The 21530-nt window shown below is 38.9% G+C and overlaps 1 protein-coding gene across 2 annotated transcripts in view; it reads right to left on the bottom strand.

The window, feature by feature from the left end:
• The window catches only part of PKIA (cAMP-dependent protein kinase inhibitor alpha), a 104344-nt gene extending 88894 nt beyond the window's left edge, over positions 1 to 15450 (bottom strand). Inside the window, exon 1 of one of the 2 annotated variants that reach the window (XR_004904324.1) lies at positions 14426 to 15450. The gene's annotated coding sequence lies outside the window, so the exon portion shown is untranslated. The remainder of the gene's footprint in view (positions 1 to 14425) is intronic. The other variant, XM_036031043.1, reaches the window with a different exon arrangement.
• Positions 15451 to 21530: the final 6080 nt, after the last annotated feature.

The raw sequence follows: 21530 nt of genomic DNA, 5'->3' as shown, positions 1-21530 counted from the left end.
TAACAACTTTGTACCGTGGTTGACTCAGTATCTCCACTCACTGCCAGTATCTCCATGGAGATATCTTCCCATGAGATTCAGAGTCACTTCAAGGCTTAGTTTAACTAACACAGAGAGATGCAGGAAAACAAGTTCATAAACATATTGGTAGTGAAATCTGGTTGTAAATTGCCCATGACAATTAAAACAATAAAATTGAAAACATTTATTAACCCTTACTATGTTTCAGATATTATACTAGGTTCTCTTTTATGTTATTTTTAATCTTCACAACACTGCGATTTCCCTGTTTTAAATATCAGGAAGGAATTCACAGAGGTTAAGCAATATTCCCTGTGTCAAAGAACTAGAAAGTTGTACAGGTAGGATTCACATAATGTGGGATATAAAGACTAAATTCACTTCCTGAAAGACATGATTTGGATATACTGGTAGCCAAAACTGCCAGAAGTAAATAAAAATTAAGGAGACAAAAGGGCCCTGGTTGGTATTGCTTAGTGGATTGAGCACCAGCCTGCAGACCAGGGAGTTTCTGGTTTGAGTTCCAGTCAGGGCACATGCCTGGGTTGCGGGCCAGTTCCCCAGTAAGGGGCATGCAAGAGGCAGCCACACAATGATGTTTCTCTCCCTCTCTTTTTCCCTCCATTCCCCTCTGAAACTGAAAACTGAAATAAATGGGGTCTTTAAAAAAGAGAGAGAGAGAAAGGGAAAGGGAGGTCTTGTGATCAACATAGTTTGAACTTAATGTTTAGAGCATTTTTACTGACCTTGAAGATGATCAAAAGCTGTCCGAGCACTCTAAGAAAAAAATAATCAAACTGAAAAACATTGGTTTTATAGTGAGGCATTTTGAGATCAACCCAATTGCTTTGTTTTCATAACATTGTACTACCATTTTATGTCATTTTACATTTTATTTATTAAGTAGAAATTTAAATATTTAAGTACTTTTTCTAAACAGGATAATGACTTTTTTATTCCTAAATAATGGCCAAGACCCCAAATTCCTCCCCTTACTCAATGGACTGTTTAGTGTGAGATCATTTAAGTGTCCTATTTAATTTTTGTGGTGATATAGTGACTTTGTGCGTTCTATGATAATGTTACAGGTCCACTATCTGAAACCTGCAAGCAGGTAGAAAAAGTTTTAAGTCTTCTGGCCAAGATGGAGGCATAGGTAAATAAGGTTTGCTTCCTTGCACAACCAGAAGAAAGATAATAACCAACTTAAAAACAAAAAACAACCAGAACTGCCAAAAATGAGCTGTATAGAAGTCCAGCAATCAAGGCATTAAAGAAGAAACATTAATCCAGACTGATAGGAGGGATGGAGACAAGAAGCTGCAGAGAGAGGACCCCGGGCAAGGCAATGGCTGGTTGACTGGGCAGTCCCACATTTGCATGCAGATAGGCTGAGAGGAAAAAATAGGAAGTGAGACAGACCCCACAACCCAGGGTTCCAGTGTGGAAAAGTAAAGCCTCAAAACCTCTGGCTATAAAAACCTGTGGGTGTTGTGGTGGCAGGAGAAACTCCCAGTCTCACAGGAGGCTCCATTGGAGGGGCTCATGGGATGCTAGAACATACACAAGCCACCCACCTGGGAAACAGTACCAGAAGGGCACAATAAGCCTGAGGGAAGTGAGGGAATTAACTGAAAGCAGGGTGAGAACTGAGAAAGCTTTTGTACCTACTCTGTCCCTTTTCCACATACAGTACCACAACTCAACCAAGTTGGTTACCCTGCTCTGGCAAATACCTAAGGATCTTTGCCTTACAATGTAACAGGTGTGCTGAGACAAACAAATATGGCACCAAAGGAAATAACAGATCAAAACTCCAGAAAGAACTAAACAATGAAGAGATAGCCAACCTATCTGATGCAGAATTTAAAACATTGGTAATCAGGATGCTCACAGAAATGATGGAGTACAGTCACAAAATAAAGGAAGAAGTTAAGGCTATACAAAGTGAAATAAAGAAAAATATACAGGGAACCAACAGTGAAAGGAAGGAAACTGGGACTTAAATCAATAATTTGGAAAAAATAAACTTTCAACCAGCACAGAATGAAGAAACAAGAATTTTTAAAAAATGAGGAGAGGCTTAGGAACCTCTGGGACAACTTTAAATGTTCCAACATCCAAATCATAGGGGTGACAGAAGGAGAAGAGAAAGAGCAAGAAACTGAAAACTTATCTGAAAAAATAAGGAAGGAAAACTTCTCTAATCTGGCAAAGGAACTAGACATGCACATCCAGGAAGCTCAGAAAGTCCCAAAGATGTTGCATCCAAGGATAAACACACTGACACATCAAGACTAAATATAAGGAGAGAATCTGAAAAGCAACAAGAGAAAGGAGAGAGTTACCTACAAAGGAGTTCCTATAAGACTATCATCTTATTTCTCAAAAGAAGCCTTGCAGGCAAGAAGGGGCTGGAAAGAAGTATCAAAGTCATGAAAGGCAAGAACCTACATCCAAGATTACTCTATCTAGCAGAGCCATCATTTGGAATGAGTGGGCAGATAAAGTACTTCCCAGATAAAGTAAAGTTAAAGGAGTTCATCATCACAAAGCCCTTATTATATGATCTGTTAAAAGGACTTATGTAAGAAAGAAAAAGAAGATCAAAACTATGAACAGTGAAATGACAACAAATTCACAACTATTAATAATTGAACCTAAAAACAAAAACAAACTAAGCAAACAACTAGAATAGAAACAGAATCACAGAAATGGAGATCACATGGAGGTTTATCAGTGGGGAAGGGGTGGAGGAGAGAATGAGGGTAAAAGGGAATAAGAAGCAAAAATGGTAGGCACAAGATAGACAGGAGGAGGTTAAGAATAGTATAGGAAATGGAGAAGTCAAAGAACTTATGTGAATGACTCATGGACATGAACTAAGGGGGTTGGGGAATGCTGGCAAGAGGGGGGCACAGGGTAGAGGAGGATAAAGGGGAGAAAAAATTGGGCAACTATAATAACATAATCAATAAAGTATACTTAAAAATCTTTAGAAAAGGAAAAAATTCAATCAATGGGGATTTTGCTTTCTCTATGATTGTATTCTTTTTAGAAAACTATTTTTTATTTTATTTTTTCCATTACTATTTATCACCTTTACTTTCTTCCACCTCCACCCATCCACCTTCCCCCTGAAATCACACTGTTGTCTGTGTCCATGAGTTTTCTTCTTTTTTAAACAATTTTATTTATTTTTAGAGAGAGGGAAAGGGAGGGAACCATCAATGTGTGGTTGCCTCTCATACACCCCCACTGGGCACCTTGCCTATAACCCAAGCTTGTGGCCTTACTGGGAATTGAATAGGCAGCCTTTTGGTTCATAGGCAGGTACTCAATCTACTGAGCCACACCATCCAGGGCACAATCTTTTTCTTTTTTTGCTGGATCCCACCATCTGCCCCCTCCCCCGACCCACACCAGAGCTGTCATCCTGGTCTCTATCTATGAGCCTGTCTCTATTTTGCTTGTTAGTTCAGTTTATTCATTAGATTCCACATAAAAGCGAAATCATACAGTATTTGTCTTCCTCTGACTGGGTTATTTGGCTCAGCACAATGCTTTCCAGGTCCATCTATGCAGTCACAAAGGATGAAAGATGAGTGGATAAAACAGCTATGGTACATTTATGCAATGGAATACTACTCAGCCATAAAATAAGATTGTATTCTTTACAATGTGGATGAAAAAGACATGGAGATAAGATAACCACTGATTAATACTTTATGATTAAAATCTGTGTCTTGATTTTGAATAATCTAAGGTTCCAAATCCATTGCAGTTGAAGAAAGGAGAAAACATATTTTTTCCTTTCCTGGATACATGGACTGTGCTTGGTTGAATAGCTTGAAGTGTTTAATAGCTGTATCTCCAACTTTAATATGTGTCACCTCTAATTCCAACTTTACTGAAACTTCAGCAGGAAGAAAGTATGGATTGACAAGAAACAGGAGAAAGGGTAGTCCCAGCCTTAATTAGTCCTCACCAAACCTATGAAAATAACCACAATGAAGTTGTATAAAACAACTTCATGGTCAATACCAGTTATTTTGTAGTGGAGGGCAGCTTTTAATAACAAATGGTATTGATTCACTTTTTTCTTAAATAGTTTGTAAATTCTTATAAAAAAGGCAAGTACAAAACTTATCATCGGTGATACAGGAATATTTATGCTCTTGATATACTACTGTTTTAAAATAACTGTTTATATTTATTGACTGCTTAGCATAGTATATAATACCAATAAGATACCTAGAAATCTCAACTCTTATAAAACATACTAAGTGCCTTTCTTTGCTATCCTGCATGTTCTCTAATATGGAGATAATATAGGAAATATAATTTAGATTTCTCTTCTATAACATCACAGCATGTCTCAACTAACTTTTATTAATGGAAATTCTCAGTAGGTACATATTTATTTATTACAAAACCATTTTGTGATAATCATACAGTAATTCTAATAAACATAGATAAGCCACAATAATTAAGAATGTCAGTCCCATTTCATTTCAGCTTCTTCCACTGCAGGAAAGCACATGTTAGATGATGGTAATTCCCCCAAGAAGAGCTCACTTTCTTGAGATGAAAGATTAACTTGGATGAACAATTGGTTTGTCACAATTTATTTTTGAGTGCAGTCACTTTTTAAAATAGTCGTAATGCATCCTTTTCAGAATGAATCCTAAAATTCATTATTCTCCTGTGAATGCACCTTATAATTAAAAACCCATATATATAATTTTACTTTTCTCAACTTTTCACATATTACCATATATAACAAATAGTAAAATCCTTAACTCTTTACAATCTGTAACATTTGATAAGCCTTAAATCTGAATTTGATTTAGATGTGTCTGACTGATTATTATTATCCCATTACTCAATGGGATTCAACCACCAATTCAGATTTAACATGATTTCTGTAAGTCCTGGTAAGATGATGTTTGTGAATGGAAGAAGAGTATTAACATCCTGATAGTTTTTTACTACATTTCAATGATCAGAGAATCTGAGCATGAAAGATCATGGAGAGAAGTATAAGAAATGGCATGAGAGCCATGACTGACTTACTACATTGACTCAGTCAGATTCTATTCCCCTACAATAGAAAACATGGGGGTAGGTTGTGGTATTGCTACTATTGCAATGACCAAAAGAATGACACTTCTAGCTTCAGGTTCAAAGCCTCTACAGTGTGCTGTTTAAAATATGGGCTTCTACAGCCCTGGCTGGTGTAGCTCAGTGGATTGAGCGCAGGCTGGGAATCAAAGTGTCCCAGGTTCGATTCCCAGCCAGGGTACATGCTTGGGTTGCAGGCCATAACCCCCAGCAACCGCACATTGATGCTTCTCTCTCTCTCTCTCTCCCTCTCTCTCTCTCTCTCTCCCTCTCTCTCTCTCTCTCCCTCTCTCCCTCTCTCCCTCTCTCTATCTCCCTCCCTTCCCTCTCTAAAAATAAGTAAATAAAATCTTTAAATAAAGTCCATTTGTTTAAAAAAAATATGGGCTTCTGCTGGAAATAAACCCAAGTCTTTATGGTCAATTAATATTTGACAAAAGGGGCAGAAGCATAAAATGGAGTAAAAATAGCCTCTTCAACAAATGGAGTTGGGAGAGCTGGACAGCTACATGCAAAAAAATGAAACTTGACCACCAACTTACACCATACACAAAAATAAATTCAAGGTGGATAAAAGGCTTAAATATGAGTTGTGATACCATAAAAGTCCTAGAGGAGAACATAGGCCAAAAAGTCTCAGATATTCCACACTTCAATATTTTCACTAATAGTCTCCTAGAGCAAGAGACATAAGCAAAAGAATAAACAAATGGGATCTCATAAAAATAAAAAGCTTCTGCACAGCTAAAGAAACTGCATTAAAATCAAAACAGAAACAACCATATGGGAAAACTAATTTGCAGATGATACCTCAAACAAGGGTCTGATCTCCAAAATATATAAAGAACTCACATGACTCCACTCCAGGAAGACAAGCAACCCAATTGAAAAATGGGCAAATGACTTGAAAAGACACTTCTCCAAGGAGGACATACAGAGGGTGCAGAGATATATGAAAAGATGCCCAACATCACTAGCCATCAGAGAAATGCAAATTAAAACCACAATGAGATCCCACTTCACACTGGTGAGAATGGCCATCATAAACAAAGGAACAAATAATAAGTACTGAAGAAGTTGTGGAGAAAAGGGAACCCTAGTACGTTGTTGGTGGGAATGCAGACTTATGCAGCCACTATGGAAAACAGTATGGAATTTCCTCAAAAAACTAAAAATGTAACTGCCTTTTGACCCAACAATTCTACTATTGAGACTGTACCCTAAGAACCCTGAAACACCAATCCAAAAGAACCTATACCCCCCAATGTTCACAGCAGCATAATTAACAATAGCCAAGTGCTGGAAGCCACCTAAGTGCCCATCAGTAAATGAGTGGATCAAAAAACTATGGTACATTTACACAATGGAATTCTATGCAGCCAAAAGAAGAAAGGAGCTCCTCGCCTTTGCAACAACATAGGTGGAGTTGGAGAACATTATGCTAAGTGAAATAAGCCAGGTGGTAAAAGAGAAATACCATATGGTCTCACCTATAAGTGGAACCTTATCAACAAAACAAACAAGCAAGCAAAATACAACCAGAGACATTGAAGAACAGTCTGACAATAATCAGAGAGGAGGTGGGAGAGGGATAATAAGGGATAGTGAGGGGGCCATCAAGGAGTATGTATGAAGGACACATGGACAAAGCCAAAGAGGTTGGGTTCAAAGGTGGGAGGCAGGGATAGGTAGGGCAGAGGGGGTGTGTTGTGGTGAAAATGGGGACAAATGTACTGAACAACAACACCAAAAAACAAACAAACAAACAAAAGAAAACCTCCCTATATAATGGATATAGTCTACCAGCAAGCTATAGGAATAAATTGTAGAATTTGAAAAATGGGAAAATAATAAAATAAATAAAAATAAAATAAAATAAAATAAAATAAAATAAAATAAAATAAAATGTGGGCTTCTCATTGCTTATTCAGGCAAAAATCAGAATGCTTATTGGTTTTATGTCTCCTTTTTTAATGAGGGTTTTATAAGCAGCAATAAAGATAAATGATAAGAGAAAGAAAAGGCATACCTTAAAATACTATTGTGAGTGTCTGGGGTGTGTTTATGTTCTTGCCACCCATCAGCCTAGAGAGCTTACCCTTTTAGCATGTTAATGTTTAATTTGTGTAAAACATGATGCAATTCCCAGCAAGCTCATTTCTATTCTGTGGGACAATCTAAATCAAGACAGTCTCCCTCTGAGGTGGGTGGTTAAAAGACTTGCCAATTTTGTTCATACTTCAGATATTACAACATTCTATAATTTAGCCTATATAAGACACTTCCACCATTGGGCATAAATTATTATCTTTTAGGATAAATTAAAAAGAATACACTGAAGAGAAACTAAGGAAAAAAACAGCACAATAAAAGATTTACCACAATGCAGGTATTACTATAAATTTGAACTAAATTTACCATAAATTTGAAATAAATTACCATGAATTTGAACTAAAAAATAGACCAAATTTCAGATTAGGCTGGATACAAATGACCCATTGATGGAGCTTAAAAGCAAAACAAATCAAAACTAACTATAGATGCTTCTAGTTTCCCATGTTGTTGCTAGAAATCTCTACTGACATATGCAATGCACTGTGTAATATTTCTGAAGCAATTTAATGGGTGACTGAGAGACTTGAAATCTTTCAGTACTTGTGTGTAGTACATTTCCTCCATGAACTAAAAATGAAAAAAAGTGATAATATTGAGACTATTTCCTTGCTCAAATCCTGTCAAATAGATTACCTTTTATCACACAGAGTTATTTTTAAGAATGTTAGAAATGGTTATATGAAAAACAGAAATACTCTCCATTGAAAAAATTTATGATTCTTAGTCAATATACATATTCAGATTACAAATATGTATAATCTCTGACCCAACAATACCATTCCATACCACTCCAAGAGTTTTTCAATCAAAACTAAAAGCACCTATATATAAAGACATGTACCTTTATGTCCATTACCACATAGCTTGAAATCATAAAACAAGTTGGAAATTAGTAAATGCTAGTCAATGGGTTTTGGTTGAATAAAATTATGGCACATTCACAGTACACATTATTTGTTAGGCATTTACCACATGTAATATGGTAGTGTTACACATTAGATATCATTAATATAATAGAAATACAATATACTGAAAGTGTTTTGCAAGTATAAATTACTATAATACGAGTATAGTTAAATCTCATTTAGCCTTAAAAAGAATGAAATTCTGATACATGTTACAACATAGATGAACCTTCTGGACATTATGCTAAATAAAAGAGGCCAGACATAAAAGGACAAATACTGTCTGATTCCACTTATATGAGGCACCTAGAATTGGCAAATTCATGGATATAGAAAGTAGAATAGGATTTACCAGAGGCTGAGGGGAGGGAAGAATGAGGGGTTATTGTTTATTGGGTATAGATTTTTTATGTGGGTTGATAAGAAAGTTCTGAAAATTGATAATGGTGATGATTGTTTAAGTTTGTGAATGTGTCACTGAATACTGTGAAATGTATACTTAAAAATGGCACAATTTTCTGTGATGTACAAGGTCTGTCCAGAAAGTATCCATCCACATAGTAAGAAAGATAAAGACATTTATCAAAGACAATAAAAGATATAAGAAACATTGTACACAGGACAATGATGCCTCAGTCTCCTTCAAAGTAGGCACCTTGGGACCTCACACAGTTTTCCCAATGGCCATCAGCTGCCCTGTTGTGTTTTCTTGAATCTTATTGATAGTTTGAAATGTCTTCCCTTTCAAAGATGATTTTCATTTTGGGAAAAACCGGAGTTGCAGGGTGCCAAATCTGGGCTGTAGTGGGGCAGAGTTACCTAGGTGATTTGATGTTTCATTAAAAACTCTGCAAGGGATGTGATGCATGAGGAGGCACATTGTTATGATGAAGCTGCCAATCACCAGTTGCCCATAGCTGCAGCCATCTGAATCATCCAAATAGTTTCTGGGGAGGAATATTCAAGCTTAATGCAAAATTTGATACAGATTCATTGCTCTACTCACTCAGTCATTTTGAATGTGATGGCCACGCAGTACACATGCTACCTCAATGGTATCTACTGCCCCCACTGACTAGTACAGTGAAGTTGTCATTGTTCACACATGCACATTCCAGTTCATTCTCCTTGGCTGTCAGGTTACATCAATCTCATGGAAACCATTCTTATATTAATAATGGTTGGACTTTTTCTGGACAGACTTCACATGTTATACCACAATAAAAAATAAAAATCTACTATCAAAGTACAAATGCACCTATTAGGTATGTTATGATGAAGATTCCACAAAACAGCATTCATTTTAGGAACTTCTATGTACTTCTATGTAAAGAAAGCAAGAGCTTACATTGTCTTTTGGAGTTTTCTATCTCCATCTCTTCATGTCTGCTTTTTCTAGACTGATGTTCTTGTCACACCTCTCTGAACAACAGCATCAGCAGGAACCATGCTAACTAGTACTGTTGTCCTCAAGTATGAGCTCAGAATTTTAATGCATTTTTTAATGCTGGCAATTGTTTTAGACTCTAGGAGGGATGACCTAACTTATCATTCTTTCCTTAACTTGGCAAAAGCAAATATATTACTACAGAAAGTACTACCAAAAGGAAACAATAAGTATGAGACAGACACATGTCCATCCTAAGAAAAATGAATCTGTTTCCAAGTAGAATACGCCGCTCAGCTGCTGGCAGTGCTCTTCAGCATATTTGGAAGTGTAGTCATTCTAAGTCTGAGAACTGTTTCTGTTCTGTAAAAATGGTTTTGGTATGAAAACCCTAAATAAATCACTTGGAATGTGAACATTCAGAGCTTCCTTTAGGATTCCTTTTGCAAGAATTGAGGTGCACTGAGTCACTGTTCTCACTGTCACTTGCTTCCTGGTATCTCAGCTGCCTTTGAGTCAGTGCCAGTGAAGAACTTTTCTTTTGGTCCTAATATAGGGAGGACAATAGAAGAAGGGTCTCATTTCAAGTACCAGAAATGTCTGGGCTAATGAAGAACACAGGTGTTGTCAAAGTGAAGCCAGAGTGGATGTGCTCAGACCATTTGCCAGAGGGCTTTATTGGTTCCTCACATACTTGCAATGTACACAGAATTATATGTATGTGTGTTTGTGTAAGTGCCAAGGGAATGAGAGCACAACCTTTACTGAATTACTAAAGGGGTGTTAAGACCCATACACTTAAGAAGCACAGGAAATATTAATCACAAAATAATTTTAAACTTCTCTGATGGCTCCGACCTTATGTTTTCATAATGCTTTTCTGTACTTTGTTATACTCCGAAGAGCAGTATGGTGATAAGGACAGAATCTCTGACATTTAGATGTTGATTCTGAATCTCAGTCTCCTCCATGAAAAATGATCATACAGTGGAAGGAAGAAATCAGACACCATAGATGACAGTCTCTCACAGAGTGCCTTGAACTAGAGAAGGGTTCATTAATATGACACCTTCCCCACTTATTCTTTTTCAACAGAATGTAAGCATATTGAAGGCAGGGAAATATCTTCTTTAAACTTTTTTGTTGCTGTTGTTAAGGTTTCCATGCTTTTTGATGTGTGTGGGCCAATTTCCATTTAATGCATGCAAGCTTACAATAACTTTTTTTGAAAATAACTATCTGAATGTACTTTTATATTTTATTATTATATAAGGAATTTAAAAAAATGAAGCTGGGACTTGTGCATATATTCAGAGCCTAACTTGGCTACTGGACAAAGTAGGTAGGTATGTACCTTGGGAAATGATAACCAAATTATTCACTAAAATCAAATTGCCAAATAGCTACTATGCATATACATATTAGGCACTGTACTATGCTTTGAGGCAATAAAAAGTTGTCAATCCTGCTCTCCAAGATTATTCCAGAAGAGGACAGAATGTTCACACAAAGGGATGGATCAAGATAGAAAGTGCCATAAGAATTTAAACAAGGGAGAAAACAGGGAAGGTAGGTATGGGGAAGACTCAGGGAAAAGGTGGTGTGTGATGTGAGCAAGGCTTCAACATGCAGCAGGGTGAGCAAAAGGAACAAATGGAACCTACAGGCATGACCTCATGGGGCACAAATTGGAAATAATGACCACTTAGTTTAGACTGGTACCATGGGACTTAACGAAGATTAGCAAAAAACTAGATAAAGAGGTATCACGGTGCCTACTATATATGACTTATTAATAACTAAACACAAATATTTACAAGTAACATAAAAAAGAACTTAAAAATATAGACATAGCGAACAGGGTGAAGTGTTATATAAATCTGGAAATAAAGAGGTTACTTGACAGATTTCAAAACTGTACTTTTTCTACCCATTTTCAGTAGAGGCACTGGTTGAAAAGAAATGACATTTCTTCTCCAGCCTTATTATTCCTACTTTTATTTTCTTTCCCATTTTTCAAAATCTCAAGATAAGACCATTTGATTTTACCATATGGTAGTCATGCAGCACCATAGAATGGCTTTGTTATGAGAGAGAACTCTGATTCCAAAATCTGTACTTTCTAAGTTACAGATAACACTGACTGTCACCAGGATGAATATTTTACATGAATATGAAAGGAGTAGATTGACTTCAGTTCCATCATATCAAACCTATAAAAGGGCTTCCATTCATTTAGCATCTAATAGTACACATCATCCTATTTTCATTTCTCTATTTTGAACACCAGGCAATTAATTTTTCCTTTCCCTAGGAGATGGTTAAAGAAAAGGAAATGAAGTTATATATCAGTTTCAGTCATGAAATCATTCATAGATTTCTTTTTAGGGTTCTGAAATTAGAAACTTCCATTAGAAATTGTTAAATATAACAAAGTCCAAATTCAGTAATTCTTTAAAATTAATTATCTTCCTTAGTTGCACTGAACTAAAAAAATTAGATTTTCTAACTTATTTTCTTTCCTCCTGAAAAAGCTTTTCCAAGTCATAACTTCTCCAGTCCATAACTTAGTGGATTCATCTTACCTGTAAAATCACCAGGGCTGATGCCAACTTATCAAGTACCAATCCACTATTCTTGACCCATTTTTGCCAAAGGTCTTGGGAAACAAAGTAATAGACACTTTAATTTTTCAATCATTACTAGAATATTCTCATGCACTATTCTTCACCAGAAAGATGCCCTTAAAATTACAGAAATTTGTATTGTTCTTAAAATCAATAGCACTAATCTGTATTAGTATACCTAGGGCTAACTTAATTCAAAGTGAATTATTGCATTAATATTTGCTACCACCTAATATTTAGGATAATTATTTATATACTTAAATACTTTAAGATTAGGAAAGAAAGGCGATAAAGGGTTTTGTTGTTCTTGTTCTTTGTTCCCTGTTATAGTTGGTGTGCCTGAGTCAAAATTCTAGAATTGTGAAAATTTTATATTTCAACCCAAACCACATTCAACACATAACAACCACAAGCCCAAATTGAAATATGCCTGAGGTGTTTGTGGTCTCAGGGAACAGTTCTGGAGGGGCCACTTGGCATGGGATTTCTCCACCCCCTCTACTCCCTCTGCCTCATATAATGAAGGTGGAGACAAAGAAACAAACTCACATCTTTCTTTAATGTATAAATGTATTTTATAAAATGGGAATATGTATCTAGAAAAGCAAAAATAATATATAATAGAAATAACATGATTTTTTAGAACCAACATCCTTTTCTAAAAGCAGCACTTAAAATGGAAAGTAAGCAGAGATAAATTTGTAGCTGTAAACCCTGCCCCTTTTTTTCACTGATCTTGTTTTAATTTGATAAAATGAAATTGCATGGCTGTTCAGTAAGAATGTCTCTCTAATTTCAAGTTTAAAGATAACAAATATTTTAAATAGAATATTGGCACACAGACACCCACAGTCTGGTTCATTGCAACTGTTCTGTTGGTGCAGTGGCACATTTGAATCATCACAGCCATTTTAACCATTTCACAGCATATTATTTAAGTGTGCATCCCTGGGTGGCAATGGGAATAGGCACTTGGGTTCAGCAGCACAGCCTGTGGGAAACCCTAGGACAAGCGGCAGGCATCCTTCAATGGAGAGGTCAATTTGAAGCTCAAATAGCCTGAGCCTTAGACTGACCAGCTCCCATGGCTTTCTGAGTGCCTGTGGGGAAGCTTCTCTAGAAACTCTTTTGAGGGTCACTGGAGAATCCTAGGACAAACATACTGCTTGTTTTGGTAAGGAGGACTTGCCCAAACCTGACCCAGCTAGATGTCTCACAACCCAGCTGGGCAAAAATAGCTTCAAGAATAACTGGATAACATGCACATTTCAGTTCCTACCTATGCCTGTACACAGGGGGCCAGTGATATAGGATGGTCTCCTCTCTCACCCTCCACCCCCCACCCCCCACAGATTCTGATGTCCTGGAAACCTTTCTGGTAGCTCAGTGACTACAGTGAAGGGAGTTACTGCAAATCATGTTGGTATTGGGCTAAAAGCAGAGTTTCTGATGCTGTGTATTTGAGGGAGGGACACGGGTAACAGTACAAAGAGAGAATACCAAAACTGGGGTAGGGCACTGTCCTTTCTGGACAAAATCAGTCATGAAATAGAGGTGGTGGATAAGAGCTGACTGACGATGGCCTGTGAATGGGTACAATATTACCCTTTCTGCTCCCCACCCCCTACCAAATCAATAAGAATGACAGAGAGAGAGAGAGATGATGGTAAATGAAGGAAGAAGTGAAGAGGAGTGCTGCTCAATCAAGCTGAACCGCAGGAGATGAGAGAAGTTTCTTCACTGATTTAAGACTTCCTGTTGGTTTCATATTGAAGTAAGTGTGGGACATTGAAATCTGCACAGACCCATTCTAACAGCTGGGAAGGGAGAAGCCAGAGTCAGGTAGAAGGAGAAAAAGTTCCAATTGCTTCCCCAGGCTGCTGCCAAGCACCTGCTGCTCTCAATCCGGAAAAGACCCGAGTGAAGGCTGAAGGTAGAAAGGTGAAAGTAAAACTCCAGTTATCGTACATCTGGAAACCCCTTCCATGTCTAAGGAGTCTGGCACAGACATGCTTATCTTTAAGCGTACAGAGGCTGGAGGCCCTCTTTGTCTGCCCAGTAGTAGTACTAAGTGTTCTCCAATCTCGGGTACTGGTATGATTAACATTGCCATTCTGGTTGTTGTTCCTTTTCCCACACAGAGTGCCGCAGAGACAGTCCCCTGGTCTGCATCTCAAACCCCATTATTAGCCCAGCGGAAAGCACAGCGCTGCTAGGCTAAGGATAGTAATAGCAGGGCTGCTTACCTTCTCGGGATCCAGTCAGCTCACGTCCCTGGAGCCCGCAGCAGTCCGGCGGCAGAGCCTCCACCGGGGTGTGCACGGTCGGTCACCACGGCCCCCACCTTACCTGCCGGCCGCAGCAGCTGCTCAGCTGCCCAGACCCACCGCATGAAGTCATCCCTGCCTAGGGCAGGATCGCCACATTCCGCGCCAGGCGAGGGGGGTGGAGAGGGACCTCCCCTGGCCTCAGGGAAGGGCTCCTGGGAACTGTGGCCCACGACCACTAGCCCTCTGGGTTTTAGATTTATTTCCTATTAATGCTTTTATGGAGGAATTATCACAGACTGTGGCCCGAGAGAGAAGAGTCGGAATGACTTTCTCTGCAAAACTCCTTTCCTCAGAGTGCGCCCCTGTCATTCGGGCTGCATGGGCAGATCCATTCCTCTGTGTGGGTTTCCTACCCTGCTCTTTTTCCTTAATGGTATTGTTCTTTTCGCTGAATTCTGAACTGGGGTTGTTTTTTTAAGCTAAACCTTCAAATAATCCAGAATGTTTTAAGTTGGTCATCCATTTCTTTAAGCCTTTGTGGCACGCTCCACCCTCCCACAACACACTCGGCCAAAGGGCTCTCAATTGTGAGAGCTGGCACCTCTCTCCCTCTTGCCTACGTCATGGAAGAGAAACTCCCAAAGCCATGGAGAAGGAGCACTGCCCAGAGAAAGCACTCCAGGAATCAGAGAGGGGTCGCCCCAGGATTTGTTTCTGTTTAGTGGGGCATTCAGTGGACAGGTGTTCCTTCTGAATATCCTCTTCTACTCTCCCAACCCCACCACTTAAGCTGGCTGCTCTGCTGACAGCTATAATATTTGGAAACCTAAAGCAAAATCCACATTAACAGATGGCTTCATCTCTTTCTCTCTAAAAGGATTTACTAGAACTGGCCTTGGGAACAAGATGAGCATACAAGCACAGAAACCCCCTTCCTCCCTCTTTAAATAGTCACCAGCTTTTAACAGGCCTCCATCTGCTCGCTCGCGTCCTCTTCCTCTCCCCCTCCCCCTCCCTCTCCCTTTCCCTTTCTCCTCTGCCAGCCAGATCAGCAGTTGAGGGGTTAAGTGTGTGTGTGGGGGGGGGGGGGGGGGAGTGAAAAGCCAAGTATTTGCTATCCTTACAGCAGAACCAGTGTGGGTAGAGAGGATCTTTGATACAACAGTTCTATGTGAGCAGATCCTTCATTAAACCTGCCTTGCTTTTGGAATTGGCCCTCACCAGGTCCAGCCTTACAACATGCATTGACCAGCAACCTGAACAGGGCACTTACTGCACACAGCCAGGGAAGTACCTTTGTTCAATGAAATGTTCCCATCCCTCTGGTGATCAGTCACCAAATTGGGAGGTAGTGTAGCCAACAGGGTTACAACAAAAGTCAGTAAGAGTTTTTGGCCCCAGAATGTATGTTTGTTGAAAGGTAGAACAATGTAATTCATCTGCCTGAGCCTCACCTTCATAAAATTAGACCATTAATATTAACATTGCTTGGGGGGGTTCCTAATTTACATCTAAGGAGTATGTAAGATTTGGATGAGAATATGACATTTTTAGTTTCATTAACCTCAAACTAAAATGTAGCATTTAGCATTTCCTTTAAATATACATGCAAACAACAAACTACAGGAGTACTAATGACTCCTAGTCAATAATATTAGGAGTACTTGTGACTTTGTTACCAATGGAAGCCACAAATTATTTTCTATTGCAGTTTTTATAGATATGTCTGAAGCAGGAGACAGCATAGGAAGAACTCTGAGACTGCAATACTGTCACTGGCCAGCATCAGGGAACGCCTTTTACCAATTAGGTGGAATAAATAGTAAACTGAGGCAGGGAGGAGGAAAGAGATAAGTCTCACATGCTAACTCAGCAGTCCTGAGCCTAGTCTGCTAATCCTGCCAGGTGTTCCAATATCACAAGAAACACTATATTAGCAAGAAAGAAGGAAAGTCCTTGAAATTCTATGTAACATTTCCACTATCTGGGAAAGAAAGCCTTGAAACTGTGTTTTCATCTCAAGGCCTGAATGTGAAAGAGGGTCCCCAGTGCCCGAAGAAAGAGCCCATAAAACAACTTTGGTTAATTGCCTACCTCTGGTCACTATCTGTTTTAGGAGGGAGTCCCTGATGCTTACAGAAAGAGCCCATAAATAACTTTGGAAAGTGCCCCGATTTTAATCAACTGTCAGGTATTTGTTTTACAACAAGATGACCAAATGGGATCTGGAGCAAGATAAGAATTTGGGCTAGCAAACCCCCAGGAAAGCTGGTACCACATTTACCTGTTAATCAATGATCAATATGTAACTTTTTCCCCTCCTATCCCACCAACTATATAAGTCCTGAGATTGCTCTTTCTCCAGGGCTCAGGATTTTCTCTCTCTCTCTCTCTCTCTCTCTCTCTCTCTCTCTGGGCGGGGGGGGGGGGCTCTTGGCTCTCAGGGCATGGGGCCTCTGGCCACCCGGCCTCAGGCTGCCCAGGGGCTTGCCACCCTGGTCTTCAGCCTCTCTTGCTTTTCTCACCCTGCTTTGCCCTGAAACTTTCCCCTTTACCCCCTACTCTACCCAGTTCTGTTCTCATCCATGGAAGCAGACCACTAATAAACTGATTACATACTACTAGATTTGCTGATATGTAATTCTTTACATGCATCAGCAGGGAGAACCAGGTCTCTCCCATCAACATCTCCAAATGTCATTACTCTGATATTCAAAGAAAATCATCAATACCATTTTTGTTTTATTGAATGAGCTATAGTTTAGAATAGTTTTATAATTTAATACAGAAAAACTAAGGAGATAGTACAAAATTCCCATATATCCCATTCCCACTTTCCTCTATTATTAACATCTTACATTAGTATGGTACCTTTGTTATAATTAATGAACTAGAATTGATACATTAATGTTAACCAAAGTTTGTACTTTATACAGATTTTCTTGGGTTTTACCTAATGTCCTTAATTCTGTTCCAGGCTCCCATCCAGGACACCCCATCACATTTGTCATGCCTCTTAGGTTTCTCTGATTTTTCTTGTTTTGATGACCTTCACAACTCTGACAGGTGCTGGTCAAATATTGCCTCATTATTGTAATCTCTGTCTGATGTTTTTCTCATGCTAAGACTGGGGTTATATGGTATATTGGGAGAAAAACCACAGAGGTAAAGCACCATTTTCATAACATCATATCAAAGGTATATACTATCAACATGATTTATTACTGCTGATGTTGACCTTGATAACCTGGCTGAAGTAGCATCCTGGATTTCTCCACTGGGAAATTACTCCTCCACCCCTTCAATTTGTACTTGTTGGAAGTCACTTTGTGGGGCCCACACCTAAGGAGTAGTGTTAAAACCACCTCCTTGAGGGTGGAGTCTATGTAAAGTATTTGGAATTCTTCTGCACAGAGGTTTTGTCTACTCTTCCCCCAAATATTGATTTATTCAATTATTTATTTATATCAGAATAGACTCATGGATATCTATTTAACATTTTGGATTTTAATTCAATGCTACTTTGTCTTGTTGTTCTAATTGTTCCAGCTTTGACCATTGGGAGCTGTTTCTGATGGCTCCTATGTGCTTTTGGGATATGTGTGTAAGAACACTTTCTTACTTTCTGGCACTACAAGACACTCCAGGTTTACCTTGAATTATTTCCTGCCCCAGTCCTAATATCAGCCATTTCTCCAAGGAACCCTAATTCCTTTTATTGAAAAAAATGTAAATAGAAACCAAGGTCTTGGCTCTAGGTATGCTGATTGCTAATGGGATATCATTTGTTTAGGCTCTCTTAACTGAGAGAGCAAATAAATATATAGGTATACTAACCCATACATGTACACACATCTGTAAATGTTTTGATATATATCTGTATTTATATTGAACTAAATGAGAGCATACTGATTTTGCCTACTCTAATCCATTAATGCATGGGTCATTTTAGTTTTCTCCCCTTGTTATCTGTAAATTCTTTCTCCAGTAGTGAGATATGTGGCTCCCACCACACATAATCCATTTACTTAATTGTTCAATTCCAGTTAATGTGTATAGCAGTTAAAAATAGTTACATCTTTTAAATTATTTTAAATATTTCACCTAATTCATTTTAATCTTTTAAAATGAATTACATCTTTTTAATTAGTTTAAATATTTCGTCTAATTCACTTCATTCAATACATTTGTGTATCATGAATTTAGTTTTTAAAGTACTGTAAAAACTGCATTTTAAATCGGTAATTAGTTTCCTTTGAAATTCTCTACAGTATATTTTATGAATTTAAAAGTGCTATTTTAAGAAGAGTTACATAGGCTTCCCCAGATTTTTAAAGGGATGCATAGGTAGTAAAAAGGTTGCAATCCCAACCATTGTGAGGTTGTAATGAAATGATGTGAAATTGCCCTACTGACATTAGGGGGCACTCACTCTTAATAAGTGTTATCCTTGCCCACCTGGGCAGGCTTTTATCTCCTTTTACAATCCTAAGTACCTTGGAAAGAGAGCAAGCTAAACCTTATGGTTAATAATCTGTAATTAAGTTGAAGGATTTGCTAGGGATCAGGTATTGGAGGTAAAGGTTCATATAAAGTTAAGGCAAGAGAGGATGAGAAAGTGAAGGGAACCAGAGAACTGAAATGACTCTGAGTTCAGTGCTTTTGCGGTTGAAGAGGTATGGTTTGGAATCCTTCCATTCCCATACTGAATGTGTCTCATTTTTTAAATAAGGACAACAGTAGTGATTACAAATGTTTTAAATTTTTCTTCAATTAGTCTGAGGCAGTTGGGTTTAAGTGTGATGACTTGGAACAGTCCCAGACATATCTTATTGTCTCTCCTGGTGCAGTTTCTATTCTTTGAAGCCAGACTCACTGGAGGTATAGACAGTTTCTCGCAATAATTTAGGCTTCTCCATTTATTGGACTATGCTTGCCAGGAGCATTTTGTTCATGGAAAAAATTGGTGTTAATGGTGCTAAGAAAAAGACAGAATTAGTGATGTTAAATGGCAGGAATTAACATCTTAGTATCTCTGAGAAAATATAAGATCTGTCTGGAAAAAGTCCAGCCATTGCTAATATAAAGGGAACAGTTTATATGAGATCAGTGTAACCTGGAAGCCAAGGAGAGTTGACTGGAATGTGCATCCATGAATAGTGATGACCACAGTGGGGGTGGTAGATGCTATTGTGTAAGCATGTGTACTGTGTGACTGTTGCATTCAAAATGACTGAGTGAGATAGTTCAGAACTTCTGATCAAGATGTCAGTGTAGGGAGACAAGACTCATACAACCACATCAAAATTACAAATAAGTACAGAACAGCCATCACTCAGAATCATCAGAAATCAAGTTGCATGGAAGTCTGACAACTACAGAATTAAAGAAACCACATTCATCTAGACAGGTAAGAGGGGTACAGATGTGGAACAGATTGGCCCCACACCCATGTGTGGTGGATAAAAATTGAGGAGGGATATCTCAGGAGTGAGGAGTCCCAGTCCCAACCAGGACCCCCAGCCCAGGGTTCCAGTGTTGGGAAAACAAGTTCCCACAACTTCTGGCTACAAAAAAAAAACAATGGAGACTGAGTCAGTGGAAGAAACTTCAGAAGCCCCAAGCAGTTCCTGTTAGACAATGCACACACAGACTCACTTATTCAGACTCACTCCCTCTGAGCTCTAGCACCAGGGCAGCAGCTTGAAAGGTACCAGTGGTATACTGGGGAAAACTGAAGTGTCTGGCATCAAGGCGAGCAGAGACCATTGCCCCTTTTCTAAACCCTTCCCCCAGACAGCCACAGAGCTGGCAAGCTGGTGCCATGTCTGAGACACCATCAACATGGCTAACATTGTTTGACCCACCTTGGACATCCCCAGAGACTCCACCTACACAACTTATAGGCCCACTCAAGCTGCTTTTGCAAATAAATGGCTGGTCTTGACTCATGCTACACAACTTCCTAAATCTTCGTAAACAAGCAACAGCTGGCCTCAATGAACCCAGGCCTGACAGTAGCAACAGCCAGCCTAGATTCATAGCTTGGCTTTGCCTGGGATTCTCCAAGCCCAGCACAAGTAGCAGCTATCTCAGATTGCTTTATAGGTAAGACAGGGTGGCCCCAGGCAAAACACAGGTAGGGCTGACCTTGGCCTCCACCATCTAGGAAACCCCAGGGCTAGCACACCCAGTGGTCAGCTATAGACTACATCAGAGTACCACCACCCTGCCCCTGCATAGCTGGTCCTCCATGGATGATGGAGGTTGGTGGTAAGTTGTCACAGCCAGTCCTTTCAGCTGACTGTCCTGGATGAATCCCTCACATTAATCTGCCAAAAGTAACCAAAGCTCAACTCTAAGAGAAGGGTGTACTCAGCCCACACGAGGGAATACTTGGAGTACCCAGCTTGGGTGATAGGGAAGGCTGTGCCACCAGACCCTATAAGACACCTATTACAATAGGTCACACTACCAAGACACCTATTACAATAGGTCGCACTAACAAGACAAAGCAGCTGTATCTAATACAAGGAAACAAATGAAGGCAGGCTGCCAAAAGGAGGAGACAAAGAATTATGGCCCAAATGGAAGAACAGATCAAAACTCCAGAAAACAGCCAAGTGAAATAGAGATAAGTAATTTATCAGATGCAGAGTTCAGAACACCGTATAAAGATGCTCAAGGAATTTAGTGAGGACCTCAACAGTATAAAAAAGATACAGTCTGAAATAAAGGATACAGTAATTGAAATAAAGAGCAATTTACAGAGAAACAACAGTAGAGTGGATGAAACCAAGAATCAAATCAATGATTTGGAATATAAGGAAGCAATAAACAACCAATCAGAACAAAAAGAAAAAAAAGAATAAAAAAAATGAGGTTAGTGTAAGTAGCTTCTGGGACAACTTCAAGTGATCCAACATTCCCACCATAGGGGTATAAGAGGAGTATAAGAGGGGAAGATTAAGAATAAGAAGTTGGAAATCTATTTGAAAAAATCATGAAAGAAAACTTCCCTAATCTGGTGACAGAAATAGACATGCCAGTCCAGGAAGCACAGAAAGCCCCAAACAAGATG

This window comes from Phyllostomus discolor, chromosome 7, assembly GCF_004126475.2.
Source record: "Phyllostomus discolor isolate MPI-MPIP mPhyDis1 chromosome 7, mPhyDis1.pri.v3, whole genome shotgun sequence".
NCBI classification, from domain to species: Eukaryota; Metazoa; Chordata; class Mammalia; order Chiroptera; family Phyllostomidae; genus Phyllostomus; species Phyllostomus discolor.
This window is presented reverse-complemented; position numbering and strand designations above follow the sequence as displayed.